General features: G+C 45.6%; 1 long non-coding RNA gene across 1 annotated transcript in view; it reads left to right on the forward strand.

Annotated features, from left to right (window-relative positions):
* Positions 1–25432, forward strand: part of LOC142776455 (uncharacterized) — a 193235-nt gene that overhangs the window by 33906 nt on the left and 133897 nt on the right. The window contains exon 2 of the long non-coding RNA XR_012887550.1: positions 17769–17947. This is a non-coding gene — a long non-coding RNA (uncharacterized LOC142776455). The remainder of the gene's footprint in view (positions 1–17768; positions 17948–25432) is intronic.

Genomic DNA, 25432 nt, shown 5'->3' on the forward strand with positions numbered 1-25432 from the left:
ATTTATTACGCACAAACGGCAGTAATCACTATTGGTGCTCCTGAGCCAGCTTTAAACTTTGTACGAGATATGAGCGTTCCTGATTTAATATTGCTGAAGTAATATTCTGTCAACGACTGTACCATCACTAAGCGGTTTCCGTTTGAAAGCATGTCAAGGGCGCTAAAATACGTTCTTTTTTGCATTGCATTAGTCCACATATAGCCTTCAAAACATCGTACGAACTCATCTAAGTTATAGTAACACTTTGGAGATATATAAATTAGAGAAATATACAAGAAAAGCTGCACCGTAAAACAGAAGGCAATTCGCAGGCTACTTCGAGTCAGTAGCAATGCCATGACAGTTTCTTAAGCCATACATAGGAAACCTTTTCCAGTGAGTACGTATGTGGTTTGAGAAATCATAAATAAGCATGTGGTTGTCATTGCAAGTAACCTAACATATCCAAGTTTGTGTGCGACGAGACGACCCCTAAGTTGTAATTTGAAATATCGAAGAAGTAATAATGTCTGGGGTCTGACGTCCCGAAATCACGATATGCTTACGAGAGCCGCCGTATATAGTGGAGAGCACCGGAAGTTCCAACCACCTGAGGCTCTATATTGTGCACTGAGATGGCAGAGAACGTGGGTCTCTATAACATTTTGCCTCCGCCGAAATGTTCCTGCCGCGGTTGAGATCGAACACGTGACCTTCGGTTCAGCAGCTTGAAGGTCGCGGGATCACCAAGTATTGAAGAAAACGAAAGTTGTACTAGTCTTGCGCAATGATTATTAGGGTCAACTAAACTGAGTGACTGGAATGAAGGAGATATAGTCATGACTAACATGCCTCATTTGCTGTAAACATTATGTTTTAGTAAATGTTAAAAAAGTAATTGCCATCAGAAATAGCAACATTTCTAGTTACTAGCCGCTTGCTTGCTGTTGAAATCTCAATGATTTTTCTTAAACATATGACATATATTCAGCCACCCTCAGTCGTTTACGTGTGAATTATTTAACATCCAATGATATCAGTGAGCGCACTGCAACTCCAAATGCCATGGACGGTTTTTCGAAGTACGTCTATCCACGCATGGTCACAAGCCTTCCGGTGATGAATGACATCACAGCCCGAATCCCGGATAAACATAACAAATTCTCGAAATATTCAGACTTCTGAGTCCTGAAGCCACGTCCTCTAGCGCCGTAACCCGATAACCTAACCGCAACACCACTGGCACAGCCTGTTTCAAACTAAGGGAAAATCTGGTAGTGCATGACTTCGCGATGCGGCCATAATTCAGCCCGCGCGGCAGTCACCCACCGGCAGCTGCTCGCGCATGCGCAGACGTTTGAGAGGCGTAGTACTGAGCGGTTGAACCGCGTCGTCTACGGCGGCGCACGCTGGCTGCACCGGCTAAATTTCATCGTTACTGAGAAAACTGGACCAATATCGCTCATGGCGTCACTGTACGCCTCACTGCCATCCAAAATGAGCGCCGTCAATGCTACCGCTGGGAACATGATGAGTTAATAAGTGGAGTTGGAAGCTTCGTGCCTGCATTTCAGCGATGGCGAGTGAGTACTGCCTTATGTAATGAGTTGAGAAGAAGCATGTTCAGGTCGCTATCGTACCCTACAGCACTCCTGAACTCTTAATCGATTGTTTCACTGTGTTGAACCAACAAAGCTGCACAGAATTCACTGTAGATTGCTTCGTATTTCTTTAGCGTGAAGTAAATGCCGCGCATGTACCTGCTCAATATGATATTCCTCGTCGCTGTGTACTAAAGTGCACACAAAAACAATAAATATACGCTAACACACTCAGTACCACGGTGTTTTAAAGAGCAAACACCGTACTTAGTCAAGCGTTGTTTATAGAACCCGATAATCGCAAATGAAGGCTGGTAGGTTGGCATCGCCCAACGTTTAGTACAGAATAACAGCCTAGTTCCTGCCGCAACGGTGAAATCAGCAGTCTGCCCGGCCATAGAGTTTCCAAATATACGCTAAAGGAATCTCTGGCGCTAGTGTCTATGGAAGTTGCAACGCACGGCGCTTCTGCGAGCATAGGAATGATGGGTAGTACACGTATTTGTCTAACCTTCATACGTCTGGCCTGCTTCTGGCTCCAGTTAAGTTAGTATGGCTTGGAGCTGTTTCCTTGCGAAACAAAAATCAGCAAATGTTCAGCGGTTGCACTTCACTACCTTATTCTTTTAGGCTTAACATTTGAAATCAGGTCACAAAGTTTAAAGCGTTCTTTCCTTCAAAACAGAACCAAAACCAGCAATAAATGAAGCCACTATTACTATTCACCGATCGTAAGTACAAAGACTAGGCAAATCCATGTACTACCTATCATTCCTATGGTCGCTGAACGATCGCAGCGCTAGAGTTCTCTCTAGTTAATTTTAGGAAACTCTATGTGCCCGACAATGTGACCAGCGCGCACCGCTGTCCCAGACGATGTGGTTCAACACCACGGCCCTCAAGCACCTGTGCATGCGTGAGCTGCTGCCGGCACGCGACTGTAGCACTGACTGCATTGCGATGTCAGGCACTCTGAGATTTACCCCGTAAGTTTGAAACAGACTGTACATGCACCGTCAGGTGGAATGAAACAGCTTCAGAAATGTTCCGTGCGAAAGCAGGCCAGTCCTGGCTCCTGGCGCGCTTTTCGACGAGAATGATGGTCTCCAGGAGAAATTCCTTCGTGCACGCTCGAAGGTCAGGTGCTCAGTGTACTTAAGTACCTCGCGCACTAACTATGGCAAACCATAAGAGATGATAGATGCTTTGTGGCGTAATTTCTTAAAATTGCATGTTGCATAGACGAAAAAAAAATTGTGAGATCCCACGTTCAGGAGATTGTAATAAAGGCACGTGTGCTCTAACGTATAGCTTCATAGCGTTCGACGATCGTTTAGCAGAACCATGAAATAGGCAGGTCAGGAGCCTGCAATTTCTGGCGGGGTTGAACCGCCAGAATTAGCCATCAGCTACGCCAGAGACACGTGTTCACAGCTCGAGAGCATTCAAAGTACTGGTGTTTGTCCGCCTCGTTGGAACAGAGCCTAAAGTGCTCGTGTGCAGACACGAAAGTCACGAGTGCGATCGCGGCCGCGGCGGTCCCGTTTCAACGAATGCAAAATGGAAGAGGTCTGTGTACTGTGCGATGGCGTCACGCGTTAAAGAATACCAGATGATCAAAAATTCCGGAGCACTCCACTACGGCAGCTGTCATAATCATATCGTGGTTTTGGGACGTAAAACTCTATATATTATCAATATGTGTTCTCGTTTATTCCCTAAAGTAAAAACAGGTCTAGCCACCCTCGGCGAGAAAGGCACTTCAATGTTGCAGTCGTTTTCTCGCTCCTAAAAAGCCACGGTTTTTTCCCCATGTTGGTAGCCTCCTTTGTCAACATTTCCAAGTGACCTCAAATCGAAGACGGTCCGTCATTCCGTCTGTTTGTGCGTCGCTATAAAATGATACCGGGCTGCAGGGTCCGATTGTGATTGTCTTAAACACAAAGCTTTGTATGCATGTTTGCAGAATATAAGCATATGCAAGCTACATAAGTGCGTTGTATCCACGGTGCACAATAAATGTAGAGAGGTGACTTTCTCAGTGAAGGATGTGTCGAACCAAGTGAAAGTGTAATAGAAGCATTCTGCAGAAAAAGATGTAACAACGACTGGGAGGAGTGCACACATCAAGAAAATTGAAACTTTGAGATATTTGTATTCGGATCAAAACACGTGTATTGGTCGTTGAGGAACACGTGAGCTATGGGACAGCGTTAGAGAGGCTGACGTGTTTAAGAGAAAAGCCACCACCATGCTGATGCCACCCGCTAAACGGCGTTCCGGGGAAAGCCACTGCCTACAATAAAACTCATGGCTTACTCGTCACTTTGACAACTGCCCCTACTATCCCCCCCCCCCCAAGTTAAAAAAAATCTGCATGAATTTTTTTCTAGAAGAAAGTGACCTAACCTCCTGTCCTGTTCAATATACCTTGTTTCTTTTAGTGTTTGCTGACTGCAATTTTGTTTTTCCCCACTACTTTCGCTTTTTCCGTAACATCAACTTTGATTTCCGTTGCCTATCTTCTAAACAGTTGATGGGAGCTGTACCTCTTGCGACAGCAGCTGTCAGCCTGCTCCCTCCTTGTTTTTTTTTCTTGTTTTTATTTCCATACGTCTCTTTCATACGATACACTAATACTAATTACATAAGCGTACCTACTATCTTTCGGCAAAGTTTTGTCTTGATCTCGAGGCATCTTGCATAGCATGCAATTTCTGCTTGCGCCTGGAAAAATCCCGTCTGGAGCACGTGCCATGATAACTTTACGATAAAAACGGCGTGTGAATGAAACAACCTGAAACAAATAAACAATGGAACGACAAACAACGTGTACCAAGATGGATGGGTGTCAGCGCCATGCCTGTGGGATTGAGAAACCAGGTTCGATTGGTAGTCAGTGCAAGCACAAGTGATATTGGGTAGAATCACCGGAGGTAGCCTCTTAGCCTGAGTCACCACATCAGAATAGGGCCTGAGATTGTTTATTTGCTCCTTACAAGTTTTGAAGAAGGTGACGTGTGTGCTTAGGAAAGCCCAAAAGACGGTGGTGCTGCTCAAAGAGCATGACGCAATGAGTTGAAAAAGGGTGTATCCTCGAAGGGAGTGCAACCTTCAGTAAACTAGAGTATGCGTCACCGGAGTCAAAAACTTATAGGGTCCGTTTTGGAATCGCCTTAGATGCATTGAAGACGGAAGTACTTTACTTTTCAGTCAGTGTAATATCACCCCTCCGTAAGCTTGATATGTGGAGTTCGACGTCCAAAAACCGCTATATGAATATGAGAGACACCGTAGTCGAGGGTTCCACAAATTTAGACCATCTGATGTCTTTTAACGTGCACCGAAATACGAGCACACGCACCTACAGCATTGTCGCCTCCATCGAAAATGCAATGGCAGCAGCCGGGACTCGACCCTGTGACCTGCAGGGCTCCGCAAGCCTTCTGCCCCTAACGTGGTTTTGCATGCTTCTGAGATCGGAGGAATTCCATGCGACATGGCTGGGTTTTGTACTGTATTCGTAATCGGCCCGCATTTAACAAGCGTCAATTTCATGAGATAACGTCGTCATGACAGTCTACGGTAAGCGTCAATCATAACAGGGGCGTAGCCAGACATTTGTGTCGGGGTTGTATGTATGTATGTATGTATGTATGTATGTATGTATGTATGTATGTATGTATGTATGTATGTATGTATGTATGTATGTATGTATGTATGTATGTATGTATGTATGTATGTATGTATGCATGTAATTTTTGTTTCCAAGAGCTTATTGCGGGGTTGTTCAAGAGAAAGGCTGTTGCCATAGCATTTCGAATATCTGAACGATATTAACGTATGGTAGCCGATGGCAACACAGGGAATGAAAAAAGGATTTTAAAATCGTCATTGATTTTGCATATCCTGGCTTCGAGCGTCAAATCAACTGGCGTTCATCCATTCTTCGGGGAACAGCGTGCGAGAAGAACGGCCTGCCCTGCCGTGCCAACTGGGTTCTCAAGAGTCTTTTCTTCGAGCCGACGTCGACAAAGTGAGCGCCTATCGGCCGCCGCCCGCTGTTCTCGATCAATTTCCCTCAGGCTCAGCGTTGTCTCGTGACTGGACACGGCAGCTGTTACTTTGTGCCAGGGGCAATGACAAAACGTGCAGGGATCGGCGTTCCCTTCATCCCTCCACGTTCCTCTCTGGCCTCAAAATACTAATGCCCCCCCCCCCTCCCCGCTCTCTCGTTTCCGCCTCGTTTGACCTCAAGGGCAGGCTGCAGGCGCGCCCCTTCCAGCAAACGCAAGCGAGTGTGCTGGGCAGAACGGAAAGCACAACGTGAAGCTGAGAAATCTCCTGATGATTGATTGATTTGTGGGGTTTAACGTCCTAAAACCACCATTTGATTATGAGAGACGCCGTAGTGGAGGGCTCCGGAAATTTTGACCACCTGGGGTTCTTTAACGTGCACCCAAATCTGAACACACGGGCCTACAACATTTCCGCCTCCATCGGAAATGCAGCCGCCACAGCCGGGATTCGATCCCGCGACATGCGGGTCAGCAGCCGAGTACCTTAGCCACTAGACCACCGTGGCGGGGCTGAGAAATCTCCTGAAATCGTCCCTCAATCGCATACCGATGGTCGTTGACTTTCTGCGCAACTGGTCTTAGCACAAACACAGGGAGGCTGATGATACCACAACAAAATTGGCCCAGTGTCTGCATGTTACACTGCAAATGTCGTCGAAAGACGGTAGTCTTGCGTCTGGAGAGAGTGAACAAAACGTTTATTTGATGTTCTACGCAAGAAAATAGGTGAATGGCATTCTGGAGGCACTGCGTTAGATTGCCTCGAGCGTGGAGCGGAGGCGAACGAGTGCAACAACTCACGTCACACGTGAGACATGAGCGCTATCTGGCAGTTATCTTGAAAAACAAAGCGCGTGCACCCTGCGCGCCCATTTCGTAGGTGATAAGGTGTAGATTGCAAGGCGACGGGTAGGTGCCGCCACCGTGTCGTCTTAGCAAAGCGCAACGTGATAAACGCTACGGCAATTATAATCTCTTATGTGTGCCTTTTCTAGTAAGAGAGACACACACAGAATAATGATGTGTTGTTATAGGGCCTCGGATATGCGCAATAATTGCTTTTCAATTGACAGTCGCAGGAGTATGAACGCTGAATCTTGAGCAATATTGGTGGGCGCTGCGGATGGGTTTGGCCATTTGGAGTATCGTTTGGCCACTTTGGTGCCGTTTAAAGTACCGTTAAGGGCGGTCAAAAAGACTATTGTAGAGACAGACAGACCAAAATTTTTGCGTCGAAGGTCTATTAAAAAAAACAGGACAGCCTAAAGAAGGCAACGAAAACACAGCGGCAAGGTGGCTCGAAAGGACAAAACCCCGAAACGGCGAAGATGGAGCAAGCACCGGGAAAGCGCGCGCGCGCGTGACAAGCACGTAGGTGGCGCGTCGGGCGCGTGCCATCGCGGAGTGTGCGCGACGGCTGTTGCTGCCGCAGTTGGTCGGGCTACCGCTACAGAGACGGCGGCTCGCCCCCGCGCGAATACCAGTGCGCAAAAAGCGCGGCCGAGCAACGGACCCGGCGCATTCATAACGACGCTGCACAAAAGGGCAGCCAGCATGTTTCCATCCTAACATGGCGATGCAATGGCGACCACATATTGGGCCGTGGCGCGCACTCGGCCAGCGGTCGCCTCGGCCAACAGGCACGGGGCCGCAGCCCTTCATCGTATAATGAAAACGTGTGGGGCCCGCTGCTCAGTTGGCACCCCCCCCCCCCTTTCTTGCCTCGTTCAGGTCGGCTTTGTGCTGCCTGTCATTTCTTCTACTTGTGCTGCTGATGAGAATCCGTGAAACAGTCATGCCCAAAGCAGAAGACGGGAGATAAATTAGAACTGATTATCATTTCCTCTCTCCGCTGTGGATGTAGCATTGGTCTCGCGTCTGCTATCTACTTTTACGCGGACGTTTTTTCGCGTCTCGCACTATTATTTGCTTTCCTTCTGTGTGGCGTGCACATTTTGGCATTCGACTATTAGGCTCACACGCACAATTTGAGTTTTGTTGTTTTGGTTTTTCGAAAGCTTTTTTTTCAGCCTCCAAGCTGCCCTCGGTGGTTCAACTACATAGCGACTGCATGCAATAAGTAACAGTGGGGCATGACTTTTTCTCTTGAAAAGATATTGAAATGAGTGAATAAGTTACAACTGAGGTTCCGGAAGCAGGATGTTAGCATCGTCAGGAAACTAGTTTTCCGGGTATAGCTTCAGCTGCGTAATATATATATATATATATATATATATATATATATATATATATATATATATATATATATATATATATATATATATATATATATATATATATATATATATATATATATAAGGGAAAGAAGTGTATACCTAAGGGCTCGTTTTTCCGTGTTTTGACAAAATAATAATGAGATCTAAACATATATATATATATATATATATATATATATATATATATATATATATATATATATGTGTGTGTGTGTGTGTGTGTGTGTACCATAGCTACAGCATGTCTAGTTTTGTTTCTATGCAATTTTGCTTCTTTATTTCGTCTGCGACGAAGTTCTGCCCTTGGCATTTGACGTTCGTTTCCTCAGGGCCATCACGTTGATCTTGCATTTTTTGACGTAAAGGAAGTAATTCGCAGGATTTACATCGAAATATTCTAGTGCACCCCTTCCGTACCTAAAATACGGGAAAATAATGATTCAATTTTGGAGGCATTTAAGACTTCAATCATATTCAATGTCTATTTTTCACTTTCATCTTGGCGTATTTTTTCACTTCCTTGTTATAATATTCGAGCTCTATGTACTGCCATATCCTGGCACGGAACCTTAAATTCATGTTGATCATGAACATTCATCGCAAAGTGACATTCTAATCTTCGCTAATAAGCTATCGAAGGCCTATAGTCATATGACAACTGGTCAATATAATTTATTTTCAATTTTCCTGCTCTAATTTGCTGGTATACTATTATGTTGTTTCATTGTAGTGAAGATATAAGGACGCTACTAGAATGTTTCAATTTGTAATCAACGTAATAAGTCGGCAAACCTCGACTTCCCCACAAAATACAACGCTGACCAGGGTGGGTTTCGTGCATTACGATTGCCTGGCCTGAATATAATTTAAGCTCTTCGGTTGTGGTGCATTATACGTCACTGTAGATACGTAAAGGTGTGCCATAAGGGAATTTTTCGTGCTAAGAAAGCTTCCAGATCGCTTCGCACCATCGACGTCAAGGCAACGTTTTTTTTTACTTTATTTTGACTATAGATGAGATCTTGGCCCTTTCATCAGCTGGAGAGCTGAGTAGTCTTTGCTTGAAGGCGTAAAAAAAACCAACAAGCAAATTATAAGACTGAGTGCCCACGAATGAAGCGTATATTGAGAGCATATGGGAATTTATCTATATCATCATTGGCAGGAAAGCTCATATATATGTAGTAGAATGAAGAGTCAAGCACATTTCTTTTTCCGTGGAAGGTGCAATATACTACAAAACAACTTATGGAGACATACAGAAAGGCTGCAGCTTGATTTGTGTTTGTGAGATTATGTTCGTCGCTAATTAGTAGGAACAGTTCACGAGAGATTCTGCTACAATAATAGCACGGGCGTTAGAGCAATAACTAGGTAACAGGGACCTTTGAGAGAAAAAAAAACGCCGTCGCTTGAAAATTCTGAGATAATGTAGGCATGGATGTAAGCATGGACAATGTAAAAATTAAATAGCACAATGAGCAAGCAGTTGAATATATAAACAGCAGCTTAATACATGAAAGTTCACGAAGTATTACCAAGTGATGGCGTACGTGCGATGAACGGCAGCGTTGGTTCCGCGACGATCGGATGCAAGAAATCCCTAAGAGTTCGGGCATTAGTGTGATGTCGGCGCCGTTGCAACGCTGATGTTCTGGGAGCTGGAGCTTGAAGGTGAACCCAGGCAGGGTGAGGTAACCTGAGTTGAAGTTCCGATGTCTACGAGGCAGACGCTGATTGGGCGTCTCAACTAGACGAACGGCTAAGTTTAGGTGGCCAGCCGATACGAAGCCCCACTAAAAACTTCTAGAAGAGATATTCAATGATCTTCTTCTTTCCCACCTCGTACAAGCAACCAGACTGCCTAGCAGGGCGATATCCTGCGCTTAAATTACCTTCGTGTCCCATCATTCTCTTCTTGGAGGAAAAGAGGACAATTGACATGGATTCAGTCATACGTCTGACATTGTTGAACACTCCACCCTAAAATTATATTCCAATCACGTCCCTTTTGCATTAGCGGGGCATGCTCTCAACTGGGTGAGAATGACAGATTTATGAGGCGATCGCTTACTTCTCGCCGGCGTGTTCTTCTACCATGGGTAGGGGCTAGTGCCTTGGTTCGCAGCCAGTGCACATTTTTTAGTTTGGAGGACTTTCCGGCAGGCTCTTGTCGCCACTGACATAAAAGGGTCAATCCTCAGCGCTGCACGTCTGAGATGAACACCCCATCCAGGTCTTGGTGGCTTAAGAAGAAACTCTTGCAATGTCCGAATGGTCTCACGGGCAGTGGAAGATACCCGGCGTCTGGTCGCAAAATCGGCAGTCTGTGACAATATTGTAAACTGAGGGCACGTCCGTCGGCTGACCCCAAGCTCAAGAACTTCAATCTCCGTGGCGGGCTTCACATTTCAGTACAGGCTAAATACTGACAGACAGTGCTAAGTCAGTGCACATCAAAGATCAACATATGGTCTGAATTTACGGAGCCATCCTCTACTACATGTCTGCAAATAATATTTTCTAAAATATATAGAGCTCATAAAATATATAGAGCTCGCAGCCCTGCTTACAAGACAGCTGTGCGAGTTTTAACTAAGCAAAAGTAACTCCGGTAAAGAACGTTTATCTCAGACATCCCTTACGAAAGCACGTCTATACTTTTTCCTTCAGGAATGCTGTCGATTCACAAGCAGGTATCCAGGAAAGAACTGCTGACATACTCGTAGTTTATTGGAAGACAAGAAATTCGCTGAGGTGGACTTATTGTGTTCTCGCGCATCTAATTCTCCTGCGGATATCACTTTCCACGTATAATTAAGCACTTTTGAGAGAACAGCAATTTTTTCTCATTTTCTTTGGGTTATGACGGGTGGGTTGCGTGGAAGACGTCGGAGATGGAAGTTGGTAAAAAACTTTTGTATCGGGCCCCGACACGCTTTGTGCCTCCATGTACTTTCTTTGGGCTCACTTTGGGATAAGCAGGGGCTGAGAGTTTTTGAATAGTGTTTTGAAATAAGCGTTCGCGTCGTGTGCTTGGGGCACCACGATGGCCACAAAGGCAAACTATGTTGAGTGATAATTAAAACCTTTTCGAGAAAATTATCTTTGGTAAATGCTTTTTTTTTTAAATTTCGATCACCATGTGTACAGTCAATGAAATTGCTGGTATTCTCCAGACATTATGTGAGTCCCCATTTTCGACGTCATCAATGAACAAAATCAAACTTCTAGCCAACTTAGCTACGTTAAGCCTGCGAGCTGTAAAATTGAGAACTATTAGTAAGAACACGGGCTGTTTTTCGGCCAATTTTTGATGTATGTGTGGAACATGAGATAGTCACAACCATATGTCAGGTTTTTGAAATCCATAACGTCACCCATGGCTCTGGCACGGGGTCTATTTAATCTTGACCGCGAGCCATTGCTTCCATGGGCACCATCATGCTTTAGATAAAAAGCTTATGAGGCAGGCTTTGAGGCTCCCTCTAAATTCTATAAATAGCAGCCCCAACGCAACACCCTAACGCCTTATGGGTCTAGCGCATGGGTAGTGGCCTCGACGCTGTGTCTTTGGGGTACCAAAACTGTTGGGGCTCATATGAGAAAATTTATCATTGTCTCGCAAAAGATTTGCGTGTAAAAAGACAAATAAATTATTTGCAGGGTCCCGTCTGATTCTTTGCAGAACGACTCAAAAATGAAAGCTATCTTTCACTTTTCAAACGCTTAATTGACTCTCCCCTCCCCCCCTTCCCGAAAGCTTTCTTAACAATACGTTGTTGTACACCACCACCAGGATCGGAGGTTTTGCATGCTTTGGACACCTTAGCTGGCATCAGTGATGGGCGCATGTCTGATCAAGCGACAATGTCATCACGGGACGTCACAACAACGCCTCATGCGATGACGATTTTTCTGTATCCCTCGTGTTAGCGCCACAGATGCGGGACGCTTACGCCAGTGACATGACATTTTCGTGTTTGATAAGGCATCTAAGGGAAACATTTCTGCGTTGGCGTCTACTCAATAATCGAGAGAAATACGAAGGTAACAAAGAAAGACAGAGTCATGGAAAACATTTGCTTTAATTTTAAAAACTGTTCGTGAAGCTCGCGCATCACTTGAGCGCCGTAATAGCAAAGAGACGACTATAATCTCCAAGCCGAAGCCAATGGGACGCGAGGAATCGCTCTCCCCGTCAATACGGCTGCCGACAAGGAACGATCCCCCTCTCCATGCAGCGTCGTCCAAGCGTGACACCGATGAGTTCCTGCGCCAGGCACGGGCTTGGAAGAGTGTGCGCTTGATCGTAAAATTTTACGCTGTCGGTCGGGCTCTATTGGTGGGACATAGAGGAAAACCATCGGTTCCATCTCACAAATTTTACAACAGAGATAACCGCATCCGGACATGAATGCAAACAGTGTTTTGCCATGGGAGACGGCTTTCTTACTTGTTCGTTGGCTTGAAACTCTCGTGGAAAAGAGATGACGCAAGGCTCCTTGTGCGCGCGAGTCGTGCTTGTGTTTCTCATCCACCGTGTTCCGGCGGAGAAATCAAAATATTCTTTCCTCCAGCCTGTTACGTGACGGTGTGCGTGGCAGAAAAAAAGGATGGTATAAAGAGAAAGAAAAACGGTGGGCAAGCCGCGTGTACGCTGCAAACGAGAGCGGCGTAAACTTGTACCAGTTCCGCAGCCAGATTCGATCGAGAACACTCGGTGGTGGCGTACATATTCTCGCGCTGCCATTGCATTTCCCATAAGAGGCGCGTGTCGCCCTCGGCCCGCCTATTTCCCGGCTTGCCCTCCGTCTGTCGTCATATTCTCCCGGGAGCAGTTGTCCCCGGGGAGGTTTACCGAAATACCTATCCAGGAGCAGACTGCTTCGTTCGCAGGAAGCACGCCAAAGACAACTGCGATGCTTCCCGGGCAGGCAACATACCACGAAGGAGAAGGGGGGTTACTCTGAATCTATCCACGAAGCCAAGGGTCTGATAGAGACAAAGGATGAGAAGACTGTGAGTGAGCGAGAAAGGATGCAAGAATGGGGCGCAAAGGGCGGAATGAAATTTGTCGGCGAAAAAGAATTTCAAGGCAGGCCAGAGAGAAGAAACGACTCACGCATGAATTGGCCCTCTTCGGGGTAGAAGACGAGAATCGAGCGAGCAGAAAGTACACTTCCCTCAGACACCGCCGCACGACACAGGCGAAAACAGCTCTGCCGCGTTGCCCCGAGCAGCAACGCAAATTTCGCGTTCAGCCACTTTTATTTATGATCATGCTCGGAAGAGAAGCCCGTCTTCTAGGTAGCTTGGCGTCGGTACTTCACCAGACACGCATAGGTTTGCATGCATTCACCGGCGACGTTCGTGGACGCCTGCTGCCGCGCTCACGCTTTTCTGGTCGCTGTGAGGCTTTTCAATGCCGCCGTGCTCCGGCCTCCCCTCTGCTCCAATCGCCCACAAGTGCCTCAAGGCGCAATATCTCGCGAACCTTTTCGCATTGCCTCCTCTGGAGAACCTCGCTTCCGTATAGTAGTCCCACGTCCTGACGTTTGCTTTGCTGTTGGCCCTGTTTCAGCGCTATGCGCACGAGCAGGCTTTCCGTGAGCAGTGCTTTTGCTCCTAACCTGCCTACACATGTCATAGCTCACTTCGTCGAGTTCCTTCCTTGTGCATTGCTCGCCTGCATGCTCTCTTTATTAATTTCTTTCCTTTCGATGCCGACACGTACGCGCTTCCTGTCAATGTCTTTGGCGGTTCTGCCAAGGCTTTTATGCATAACGCAAGGGGTGCTGCAAATGGCAGGTGTGTTGCCCCAGCATTCAAAGAAAAAAATGATGCGCTTGACTATAGACACGCCCCAATTGTAAGTACTTTCACCACAATTGCTGCACGTTCATTTTTTTTCCTTGTGCGAGGCACAAGATGTCTTGTTTCTTACATCAGATGCTCGAATACTGCATTGGCAGGATGGCAACGACCGTGAAGTGTTGCCCTGAGCTGCTTTCAATATTCACAGTACAATTCTCACTGCTTTAGAGGACGCACAACTCTCGTAAAGTTGATTTAACATTCTTTTGACTTTTATATATGTTATATATGTTAAAACCGGGTCGATAACAGGGCACTGGCGAAAAAAAAAACCACGCGGAAAAAATAAGCAAGGAAGGGAAAATGACACTGCTTTTTGTCTGTCTCATCGCCCCGCTGCGGTGGTCTAGTGAAAGGTGCCCAGCTGCTGACCCGCATATAACGTGATCAAACTTTAGCTGCAGCGGCTGCATTTTCGATGGAGGTAAAAATGCTGTAGGTTCTTGTGCTTAAATTTGGGTGGACGTAAAAAACACCAGCTGGTCGAAATTTTCGGCGTCCTCCACTACGGCGTCCCTCATCATTTAATGGTGGCTAGGGAACGTTAAACCCCACATATCAACCTTTGTGTTTTCGTCTTTTTTTTCATGTAGATTTTCTATTCACTGGTATCTCACAGAATTAACCAACTAACCGAACATCACTTTGTAGCCAGTAAGTTTACAAGTAGCCGACAAATTTCTTACTGCTACCTCAAATATACCGAAATTTCTTTATGTTATACAAGCGAACTCGTACGCCGTAATAACCATCATGTTTAGAAAGTAGTGCATGAAAACACGTCATTGCTCGTGTTGAGACCAATTGAACATAACAAAGCTAAACAACTGGCGATAGTCAATGTTTGACACTTGGAAAATGGCGGTGAAGATACAAATTTCGCGATAGGAACAAGCGCATTCACGCAAGTGAAGGTCAATTTTAGACCGGACGAAAAAGTGTTGTGAATATCAGGGAAGTTTAGAGATGTGCTATTTCACAGTACATGCGAGCTCCTACAACCAAACGAACATTAAACGGAGGGAACAATATAAGACTCTTCATCTGACCCGGTCATATCTTCGCTCCGGAAATTAGGAGTCTACTAGAAAAAAGCATAAAAAATAAAAGGAAGGAAGAATCGTTTTGTACGAGTTGAACGGGTAGCCTACCCAAGCAGACCTCATCAAAGTGCGCACCTATCTATTAGCCCCGAGAACGAACACTGGCGTCACTGCGGTCGCGGCGATGTGACGTCACGACACCGACTCGCCTGCTCAGCCGGCGCTTGTCACCTCTTTCTCCGCCTTCCGTGTACACGCTCTTTAGCGATACGTTGGTGATTATTTCTCAAATTCGTTACGCGAATTTCACAACATACAATGTGTGTGTTTTGCCAACTAGTGAAAGTTTTTAATGTTGCAAGAAGTTTCCATAATTTAGCTTAGTATAGGCAGATTCCGTCCGAATGGAAGATTCATTGTGAACATGGTGATGCAGGAGAAGACGTTCGTTGTTTTTATTGCGTACACCACAAAACTGGTGCTAAGAAAAAAATATGCTAAGGGGTAGTAACGTTATTACAACTAGGCATAGACTTTGGGAGAACATGTCTGTGCAGAAGTATGGTAAATAAAATTAGGAAGTTGTGAATTCACTAAATACATTGCGCTTGACTGCGCACGCTACACTTGCATATGCGAGTGATCTAAATGATATGACAGAACTGTGGTTTCTACAGCAAAGACATTACATAAATATGACTGTCATAAGCACTCACGCAACATATTCATCAAACAAACAAAATAATGGTGCCGCACACACAACGATTTTGGAAATAATGAGTTATTTCCGTTCACTGGGCTCATGTGTACAGGTTTATTCTAGACAGTCGCAAGGATTATGTAGTCCTATGCCCTGATTTGCGTGAAATGGTGGAGTGTTCTACCGCGGCATCACAATATTGGGGCTCGACATAGCCGACCCTGTAGCACACGGCAATAAAAAACTCAGAGCGTACTGGACACAACTACGTTTTAATGGCAACAGAGAATCCGAAGAAGAATAACACGTGCGTAGTGGCTCAACCCTTCGCTTCATCTTCTTTCCTAGGTCCCGACACACAAGCGCTAATAATTGATTAATATGTGGGGTTCAACGTCCCAAAACCACCATATGATTATGAGAGGCGCCATAGTGAAGGGCTCCGGAAATTTTGGCCGCCTGGGGTTCTTAAACATGCACTCAAATATGAGTATACGGGCCTACAGCATTTTTGCCTCCATCGAAAATGCAGCCGCCGCCGGGATTCAATGCCGCGACCTGCGGGCCAGCAGCCGAGTGCCTTATCCACTAGACCTCCACGGCGGGGCACAAACGCTAATAGGAGCTTCACGTGGAAGCACCGCTGATAGCAACAATTTCAACAGAAACGACAGAAAGTCAAAATGTAGTCTTTCTATGGCACTCTCACGGACGTGGCCCAAGCAGTAGTGTAACTATACGGGATGGCTCACCCGGCCTGTCCCCTACCCCCGAAACTTTTTTTCTCCATGCATAAAGAAAAATGATCATTTCAAGTAGGTGCCCTCCCCCAACCCCGAAAAATTTTCAACCTATAGGCTTCTGGATCAATGTAATAACTAAACAACCTTCGCCTCGACGAGGCGAGCACTGATCTCACACTTCATGTCCACCAAGAGGTATTCAACTGCAAGGAAGTTTAACATATGAGGTGGCTATCTAAACTGCAAGTTTGGAGCGGGACCGCACCGTGGCTACGATTCTGCACGAAGACAGAATCGGACCGAAATATGAACTTCCGTACCTAACCTCAACCATACTTAACCTCAATAATTTCGGTCAATTAAAGCTTCAAAATTATCGTGATATAAACATAAAACTAAACAATGTGTTGAGTGAACAAGTACATGAGAGAAACACGCTACAGCGGCGGTGGTATTGTAGGGCCAGCGCCTATATGTCGCGATACTCGATGCTGCACGCGAGCGCGGGCCTTGATACACTTGTGAAACCGCTGATCGTAGATACGTGGAATCCTGCGGTACAAGTGATTCTAGGGGAGGAGAAGCACTGATATCCCCGAAAGAAATCACCCATGCACATTTCAGCCTTATAATGTAAATATGGTGTCTTAATCGTTTGTCAAAATCGCATGATTATGTGTCAATGAGTTTGTTGTATCCAAACAGAAGCGTGTTCTTGATTTTCACACCCGTCGGAATGCGGCTGTCATCGACACGAATGGAATTCATCATAGGGGTTAGCAGCGTGACACAGACCTTTTCACTTATCTCACATTGCTATACGACCTAGCACGTGATTGCGCAGTAGCAACAGTAAACTTTTTATTGTTTTACCTGAAACATTACTGAATGTTTTCTTCATTCATCTGCAGCTTGAGACAAGCAAAAAGCGAACGCAAACATTGGAACAGCACACAAAGCGAGCGCATCATTATGTAGGCGCGCCGCGGCTCGCATCAAAGAGTCGTGCCGTGACGTCATCCGCCAGGCCGCACCACTCCAACTTCTCGGGGCTAATGGAGTGCTACGAAAGACAGGTGGGGCGACGCCTTGTGAAGCGTACCTGTCAGAAATTATGTATGACTCTGTGACCCTTTGTCCCGTCGCGCAATCTCGCGGGTGATAGTAAACAAGCCACTTCTACTCCAATACACCTCAGACATCAGCCTACCGCCAACGTTAAAAGGTGTATGTAATATATTGCTCGTTGTTAGTGGGCTGGGTATGTATGTGTTTACGGACAAGAGTTTCAACTTGTCGCATCGTCAAGCGAGGGCTTGCGCGTTCAAGTTTCCCAGGGCTGACGCTAACTCTGAATGCATTTCGGTCTTGTCAAAGCACAGTAACCAATATTTGATCTGTTTCCTTGAGTTTAGCAATGCAAAGACAATGTCTGTAAAAAAAAGTACACCAGGAGAGGTGGTTGAAAGGCAAGTAATCTTTAACTTTATTTTTTGTGTTTTGCAGGGGGACATGTCATGCTATGTTCAGTATGCTGTAGTGCTTCCCACTCCAACAAGGAATCTATCAACAAGGCATCTATCAACAAGGCAACAAGGCATCCAACAAGGCATCCAACAAGGCATCCAACAAGGCATCTATCTATATGGTGGTTTTGGGAAGTTAAACCCCACATATCAATCAAGGTATCTATTTGTTGGTCATGAATGTTCTTTTGCAGTGAATGAGGCCTTGGGGCTGAGAAATTGGTTGCACTCTCGAGCATATTGTAGTGGCTCTTGTTCAAAAAAGACACCGCTCAGGCGGAGATGCCCTGTCTGGCCGTGACTGTCGCCATTACGCGTTAACGCTGAGGGCTGGCTAATAAACGCTTTAAAATTAGTGGAGAGTGCTCTGATTCCATTCGATGCCCGTGGAGCTTCGATATCGTATACCACGCCCCATCTATCATGCATCAAGACACTTCGCAGCGAAAGCGTCCCCCCGTGCCGCCCACTTGTCCCGGTGTCCCACGCATGCGCGATCCACCCACCTTCCCTGGCACTGATGGCACCGACGTGGAGGACTGTCTCGCACTTCACGAGCTCGTGAATGCACCAAACAAATGGGATGACGACGGCAAGTTGACAAACTTGGTATTCTACCTTGCTGGAGTGGCGAGTTTGTGGTACAACAACTACGCGTTAGATTTTTCGACTTGGTTTGATGTTAAGACTACCGTCATCAACGTTTCTGGCCGCCCTGCCATTCGTAAGCTGAAAGACGGACAGCGCTTAGGCAAACGCGCAAAGCAGGCCGCTGAGTCTTTCACCAGTTACATCGAATATGTCCTCTATTTGTGTAAGAAAGCCAGTGGAAGAACGGCATTGTCTGATTAGGTTCGGCATGTCATGAAAAGTATTGACGATAATACCTTCGCCATGCTGCTCGCCAAAAACCTTGTCAATGTGGCCGAGATCATAACGCTGTGCCAGATCTACGAGGAGCTCTGCCGGAAGCGTTTGATGACCCATCGCACTTCATCATGTGGTGCAAAGCGTGCTGGCTTGGTGGCGAGTTCGGACCAAATGACGTTGCTCGCAGAACTCCAGTCCTTCTTCTGTGAGGAAATCCCACGCCAGTTCTCTCTCCTGGCGTTTGCCTACCCGCTGGCTGTTCAACGATCGGCGACCATGCACCCTCCTCTCCGTCGAGTGATTGAGCGGGAAATAGCGGAGGTGATGTTCGCGTACAACCAAAAACCTCCGGCTCCTACGCCCCGGAGTTGTTAAGGCGTTTATTAGCCGGGACTCAGCGTTAACACGTAATGAAGACAGTTACGGCCGGGCGTTATCTCTTTGTGCGAGTGGCGTCCTTTTTGGAAATTACCTATTACAAGCACCCGAGAGTGCAAATATTCCAAGTCCCGTGGATTCACTACATGTTTAATGAATGCTCAAAACTGTCACCCAACATTTGTTGAATTTAAGGGCGCATTTCGGCGAAAAATGGTAGTGGACAGCAAAACATAAAACGAGTGAGGAAAACCATGAAAATGAAGTCTAGGTTTTAATACAGATGAATCATATAATGCAATGCAGTGAAATCGTGCACATAAGTACGAAAGAACTTAATTTTAAATCATAGTTTTCATAGATTGAACACCCCCACGTAATTAGCAGCAAAATAGCGTTCCCGAAATCGCACCAATCATGCACATCAGATAGGGGTTCGAAAGAGGAAACAAGAGAATATAAAAGGAAGAAAGTTATAAAGAAAAATGATACAGCACAATCACTGGAACTATATTCACTATAATGGTTTCATAACTACATGTTTCTGTTTTCGAATATAACGAAGCAATTTGCCGCGCAAGCTACGTCACTTATCAGAGTGGGGTATTCTGGGCAGTAAGGTTGAGAGCTAGGCTAGTTGGTGAGATATCATTTGAACATATGGTGTTGTAGCGCATATTCGACGGGGACACAGAAGACAAGAAAGACGGCACAAAAAAGAGCATTCTGGGCTATCAATGTTTCTTTTTATCACGAGAAATCTCCAGTACCTCGCTGTTATATGCGTAAATTATTTATGTGCAACGCCATAACAGACAAATAGTATGTATGTCAATGCTAAAGCGACACTAGCGTCTTGGTGTCTAGAAAGTCATTACACCTTATAAGAAAAAAATATCATGCTAGATAACACAAGATTGGAATGGAGAGGGTCAGAATGGTAACACAAAATCCATGTTGCATCGGCGAGAAATAAATCTCCGAAATACAACTAATCAACGACAACTTAAGCTCATATACAACTCAAGGTTGATTATTTATCTATTTATTTATTTATTCACTTATTTATTATTTCAATGCAGAGGAGTCGTAAGTGCGTGGCTGCAGAGAAAATGTCAGCGCCGAGCCATCGACAAACGCCGAAATTTTATGAACTCATTTCACGCCAAGCCTTCAGCGTAACTTCCTCTGCGAGCTAGTGCGACGGAAAGGTCGGATAATGAGGCAAAATGAGGGCATCTAAACGTAACTCTTATTATGGCGAAGCCACACGAAGGCTGCGCGTGTCTTTGTGCTTAACGTGCGCGAATTCCTGCACGAAAGCACGAAGGATGAGTCACGCTCAGCAAGTTCGCCAAGGGAGAGCGTTTACTGTGCGCATATTATAATTATTATTATTATTATTATTATTATTATTATTATTATTATTATTATTATTCACTGCTTGGTACCACTAATCTTCAGGTCACTGCCTCGATTTTTTTTCAGGGCAAATAATCTTTCAATTCAATTCAATTCAAATCAGGAAAAAAATTCTACGCAGGACATGCTTTTTGTTTGTTTAAATTCAAATGCACCCATCGCACGCTTGTCGGGCGAAAAAGACGGGATGCTTTTTGAGAGCGACGTTGTGCTACTTGCAGATCTTCGGGCCACGTCAAGGTTTTCTCACCGGTTGTCTTCTGTTCTCTCTACGCAGACAACTGCCGAAAAACTTCTTGCTGAGCTATTCGTCATTTTATTTCTCGGTTTTATTCTCCTTTGTTGCTTTCGCAGCGCGGCCAGCGAATGCCCCTCAATGTATCTGGAAATTGAATCTCAGTGCGAGAAAAGCGCGTCGGACAAGAGCGACCTGAGAAGTGCCGCGGAGGAAACAGAAACTTCACCGTTTCTTAAATCTCCACTGGGTCGGCTGAAATCTGACACTCGGGGAAGTATTCTATACTATCGCCTTTCGCCCGTCTTCGTATCGGGTTCTCTCTCTCATTTTTTTTACACGAAGAAACGCATTAGTGAGACGAAAGAGGCACCGGGGAAAGTGGAAGCCCGTCGCCGTACGTGGGCTCGTCCGCCTGAGGGCGAGCGAAAAACGGGGGGACAACAACAACGTCGTCGAGCCAAGAGTCGTTTCGGGTGGCGAGGAGCGAGTCTGAAAGTGGTAGTTAGCCATTTTGCGCGAACACCGAGGCAAAAGGCACAAACCAACGTGATGGGCCGTCAGGACTGCTTATTCACACACACCCCTCTCCATTTATCGGCAATGCGATGAAAGAGAACGCGCCACGCTTCTTCTGCTCTTATCTTCTTCTTTGACACAGAGTGACAGGGGGCGCAGCAAAATAATGATCGTCCTCTGACTGCTTCGTGTGTTGACGACGTGCATTTTCTTACAATGTCTCAAAATAGCGACAGCTTGATTCTCTTTTGGCAGCGAGGAGCAGTAGTCAAGCTGAGAAAAGAACGTTAAGGTAGACGCTGCGATTTACTCGGGTTGCTACATAAGGAGGCACTCGAAGCGCTTCTTCGATAGAGCACAACATACGACACAAGAGTTGTGCGTCTTTCCTCAGATGTTACCACGACTGTTTCGCATATGATTTTCCGTTATCGCAACGTTCTACTCGGAACCTGCTCCTTAGTATTCAGATATACTCTATATATGTATGAAATAGCGTGCTAAAAGCTCGCAATCGACTAAACTCTTCCTGATTAATAAATAGAAATGGGGCATAGTCAAGGCCTACTGTGAGATAAAATTAGGCTCCAGGACATAGCGTGACGCCACCTAGGCAGTGACGTCACTCATAAGATGGCAGAGCATTTCGTCCGCTGCAACCCACCGTGTATTTCTTGGGTTTTATTACACTGTCGGCTGGATTTCACCGCCAGCTTCGACGCCAACGTCACTGACCGTATATATATATATATATATATATATATATATATATATATATATATATATACATATATATATATATATATATATATATATATATATATATATATAAGCCACAAAAAGACTCCGACGCGCGGAATCAAACTTGGGACCTCTGAATCGTGAGTGTGAGGCGTTAACCACTGAGCCACGGAGGAGCACCTTCTTGATCGATCAAAGGGTAAGCTATCTATATCTACCACTTACCGCTGCTGACGCGCATCTAGGGGGTAATTATTGTGTTTTAAGCATTACCAGCAAGATGGCGCACTGAGTGCGGGTCACCCCATATTCACAACGCGGGGGCGCGCGCATCTCCAACGCGTACTTCGCGCCGCGGAGAGGAGGGGGGCGACACTCACTCGCACGCCCTCATCTCGCGGTGGAGAGGATCTTACGCTGGCCTTGGGCTTTCAGGAACGATTCTATTGTAGTTACCGGGTGCACAAATGTCACTGTAATTGTCGCACAGTCTCCATTTATGAAAAGAACGTGCTTTTCAGACACAGCGAAGCAACACGAGACGCCTATTCGCGTTCATCTGTAGCTTTGAGTAGGTTTCGTGCGTCATTTGTGCCCGAGAAACGCAGAGCACGCTTCGATCTCCTTGCCGTTGTGCGATTGACCTTTCAATTTGTTCCTATCGCGTTCATTGCTTTGCGTTTGCGGCAAAGCTGCGATTTTGTTTTTTTGCCACCTGGCGTTTATGTTGTGCGCACGGCGCGTGCTTCCCTCTAGTTGTGAAGGTCATTTGTTGAAGAAGGGGTATGACCTGATAGTTTGGGCAAGCAAACCGCGGGTCGGTGGCTTCGATGGCAGCCATGCGAGGCGGGCTACAATCGTCACCTAATGCTGGCTCAACTGACGCCATAGGGGTGATGCAAATGATGTCGCCAATGCTAAGCTGCTAATATGGTATTTAATACTTTATCCGTGAAAATTCGCAGACTTTGCGAGTGGACTTGCCGAAACGAGAGAACGCGACCACTGCAAAGTAATACGCACTTACGAGCAATGCAGAGGCATAACTGAACGAACGCATGGAAATGGTTAGTTGAATGGATCGCCACTATATGCTGGTGGAATATGACAAACACATGGCCCATTTCCCCACTACTGCTCATTTTAGTTGTGCTTCAATTTGACTGGCGGTGATCACCAATTAGTTTTTTATTTTTTTTATTTTTAATAATAGTCTTCCTTTTCGCCTTGGCTTGTTTTTGTTGACAACGTATCAATGTTAGTATTCATTCAGCACCTTCAATGAGATCTTAAATTTAACAAAATGAATGTTTCATAAGCACCTCACCATGAGAGATATTTAGATGCGGGTGCTTTTCTTTTTACTTAATGTGATCTTTACAAGAAGCCTGTGGCTCTGCATCATCAGTAAACTCGTCGATAAAAGCACACTATGAGCTGCTAGTAGTTTTCGTAAGCATACGTGAGCTGTTACGAAACATCTTAACTGCGACAGCGTATATATAAAATCCTTGTCACGAAAGTGCTTTCCGCGCCCCGTGGCGGTGGTCTAGTGGCTAAGGTACTCGGCTGCTGACCCGCAGGGCGCGGGTTCGAATCCCGGCTGCGGCGACCGCATTTCCGATGGAGGCGGAAATGCTGTAGGCCCGTGTGCTCAGATTTGGGTGCACGTTAAAGAACCCCAGGTGGTCTAAATTTCCGGAGCCCTCCACTACGGCGTCTCTCATAATCATATAGTGTTTTTTGGCCGTTAAACCCCACATATCAATCAATCAATCAATCAATCGAAAGTGTTTTCCGTGGACCCGTGAGTTAGCTTTGGCGTTTTTTTCCATTTTCGCCTTTGCCAGCCAGGTGTCATGCATTTCTGACCCTTTGGAGTAACGATGAAAACTGCGAGCGGGGTCTGGCGCACACGTCTGGCACTCAGGCATCGAACGGTACACCAACAAGCCGAAGTTGTTCGTGGTCCGACGCGTTGCTGGAGGGAATAGCAACTGTGGCACTCGGCTGCTGACCTGAAGGTCGCTGGATTCGATCCCGGCAGCGGCGGTCGCATTTCGATGCCGGCGAAATCCTGGAGGCCCATGTGTGCTGGGCCATGTCACTGCACGTTAAAGAACTCCAGATGCTCTAAATTTCCAGAATCCTCCACTACGGCGTCTGTCATATTCATATCATGGTTTTGAAACGGTAATACCGTTGCGATCATATTTACAAAATATTCACTGAGAAGAATAGTCAATATTGTGGCTGTGTTTCACCAGAAGACGCGGTGCTTCTCATCTTCAGTCACAACTCCGCAAAAATAATACGGCTCTAATCATTACTATAAGCGTCTTGCACACAACCTAGCACTGCTTATGCAGCCACAATATCACAAGCAGGGCAATGTAAGCCTCACACGCTGAGAACTGAACACCGCGAGTACGCCCGGACGTCGCGTTCCATGACTACGCAGCAAGGTGAGCGGGAGCATCCTATTTGTGACGTGAAAATGATCGCAGCGGTCTCAACTGGAGGCCCTCGTTACGAATAGTTCACTAAGCGCCTAATAGAAGGTTAGGAGATCGGTTCCACATCACACTATTCTGAAAAGACTGACATAGTTCTTACCAAGACCAATAAAATGCTTCCATATGAATAGTTGCATCTCATAAAACCTGAGGTAGCAACATCAGGAAAAAAACTTGAAAAGCACAAAAAAAAATGAAGACGAAACACATACAACAAAACTGGCGCTTAACTTGCAACTGACATTTATTTGAAACGAAAAACATATGCGCTTGCATCAAGCTCGTGGATATGCATACATGATACCACAAAAGATTACATGAGTCAATATTACAGCATAAAACACACGCTGTAAAATCGATGCATAGCTTTTACTTGATGATATGCAGCTTTTACTTGTATTAATAATGCTTTTTTACTTGTATTAATGCATGTGCACCAGGCAAAGCCAAGTAGGTCCAAACAAGTCCACCAATTAGGGAAGGCGTGTTTCTTGGTGTATTTTGTCTCATCTGTTTGCGAGACTTTGCTTAAGAAATCGAAATTGCTAATTGAGCGTTTAACACAAGTTCCTGACAAAAGTCCGGGGCTTGTCATTCCATACCTTTATAAAGTATTTCACAACTTCAACAAGCTAGCCGACATTATATGAATTCAGTTTTTTTCAACACCTTGCAAACTATCAGCCATCTGAAACCTTCACAGGAAGAAAACACTCATATAATGTCAAACCAATCACAGGACTGTTTATACTGCCTGTACCGCAAATGAGGTTTACCAGATCTCCCTTACTTGTGGTTGCCTTTACCTTGGACAGATTAGTCCGTGCTTTATTATAGTGCTAGGCAGCCCAATAATGATGTCGAGAAGGGATTTGGTAGCTACTTAGCATAACATTTCCAGTATGTGGTTGCACGGCTTTATTTCAGAGCACCTTTTTTGAAACAAAGAACAACGATAAGAGA

The sequence above is a fragment of the Rhipicephalus microplus genome, chromosome X, assembly GCF_043290135.1.
Source record: "Rhipicephalus microplus isolate Deutch F79 chromosome X, USDA_Rmic, whole genome shotgun sequence".
Taxonomy (NCBI): Eukaryota; Metazoa; Arthropoda; class Arachnida; order Ixodida; family Ixodidae; genus Rhipicephalus; species Rhipicephalus microplus.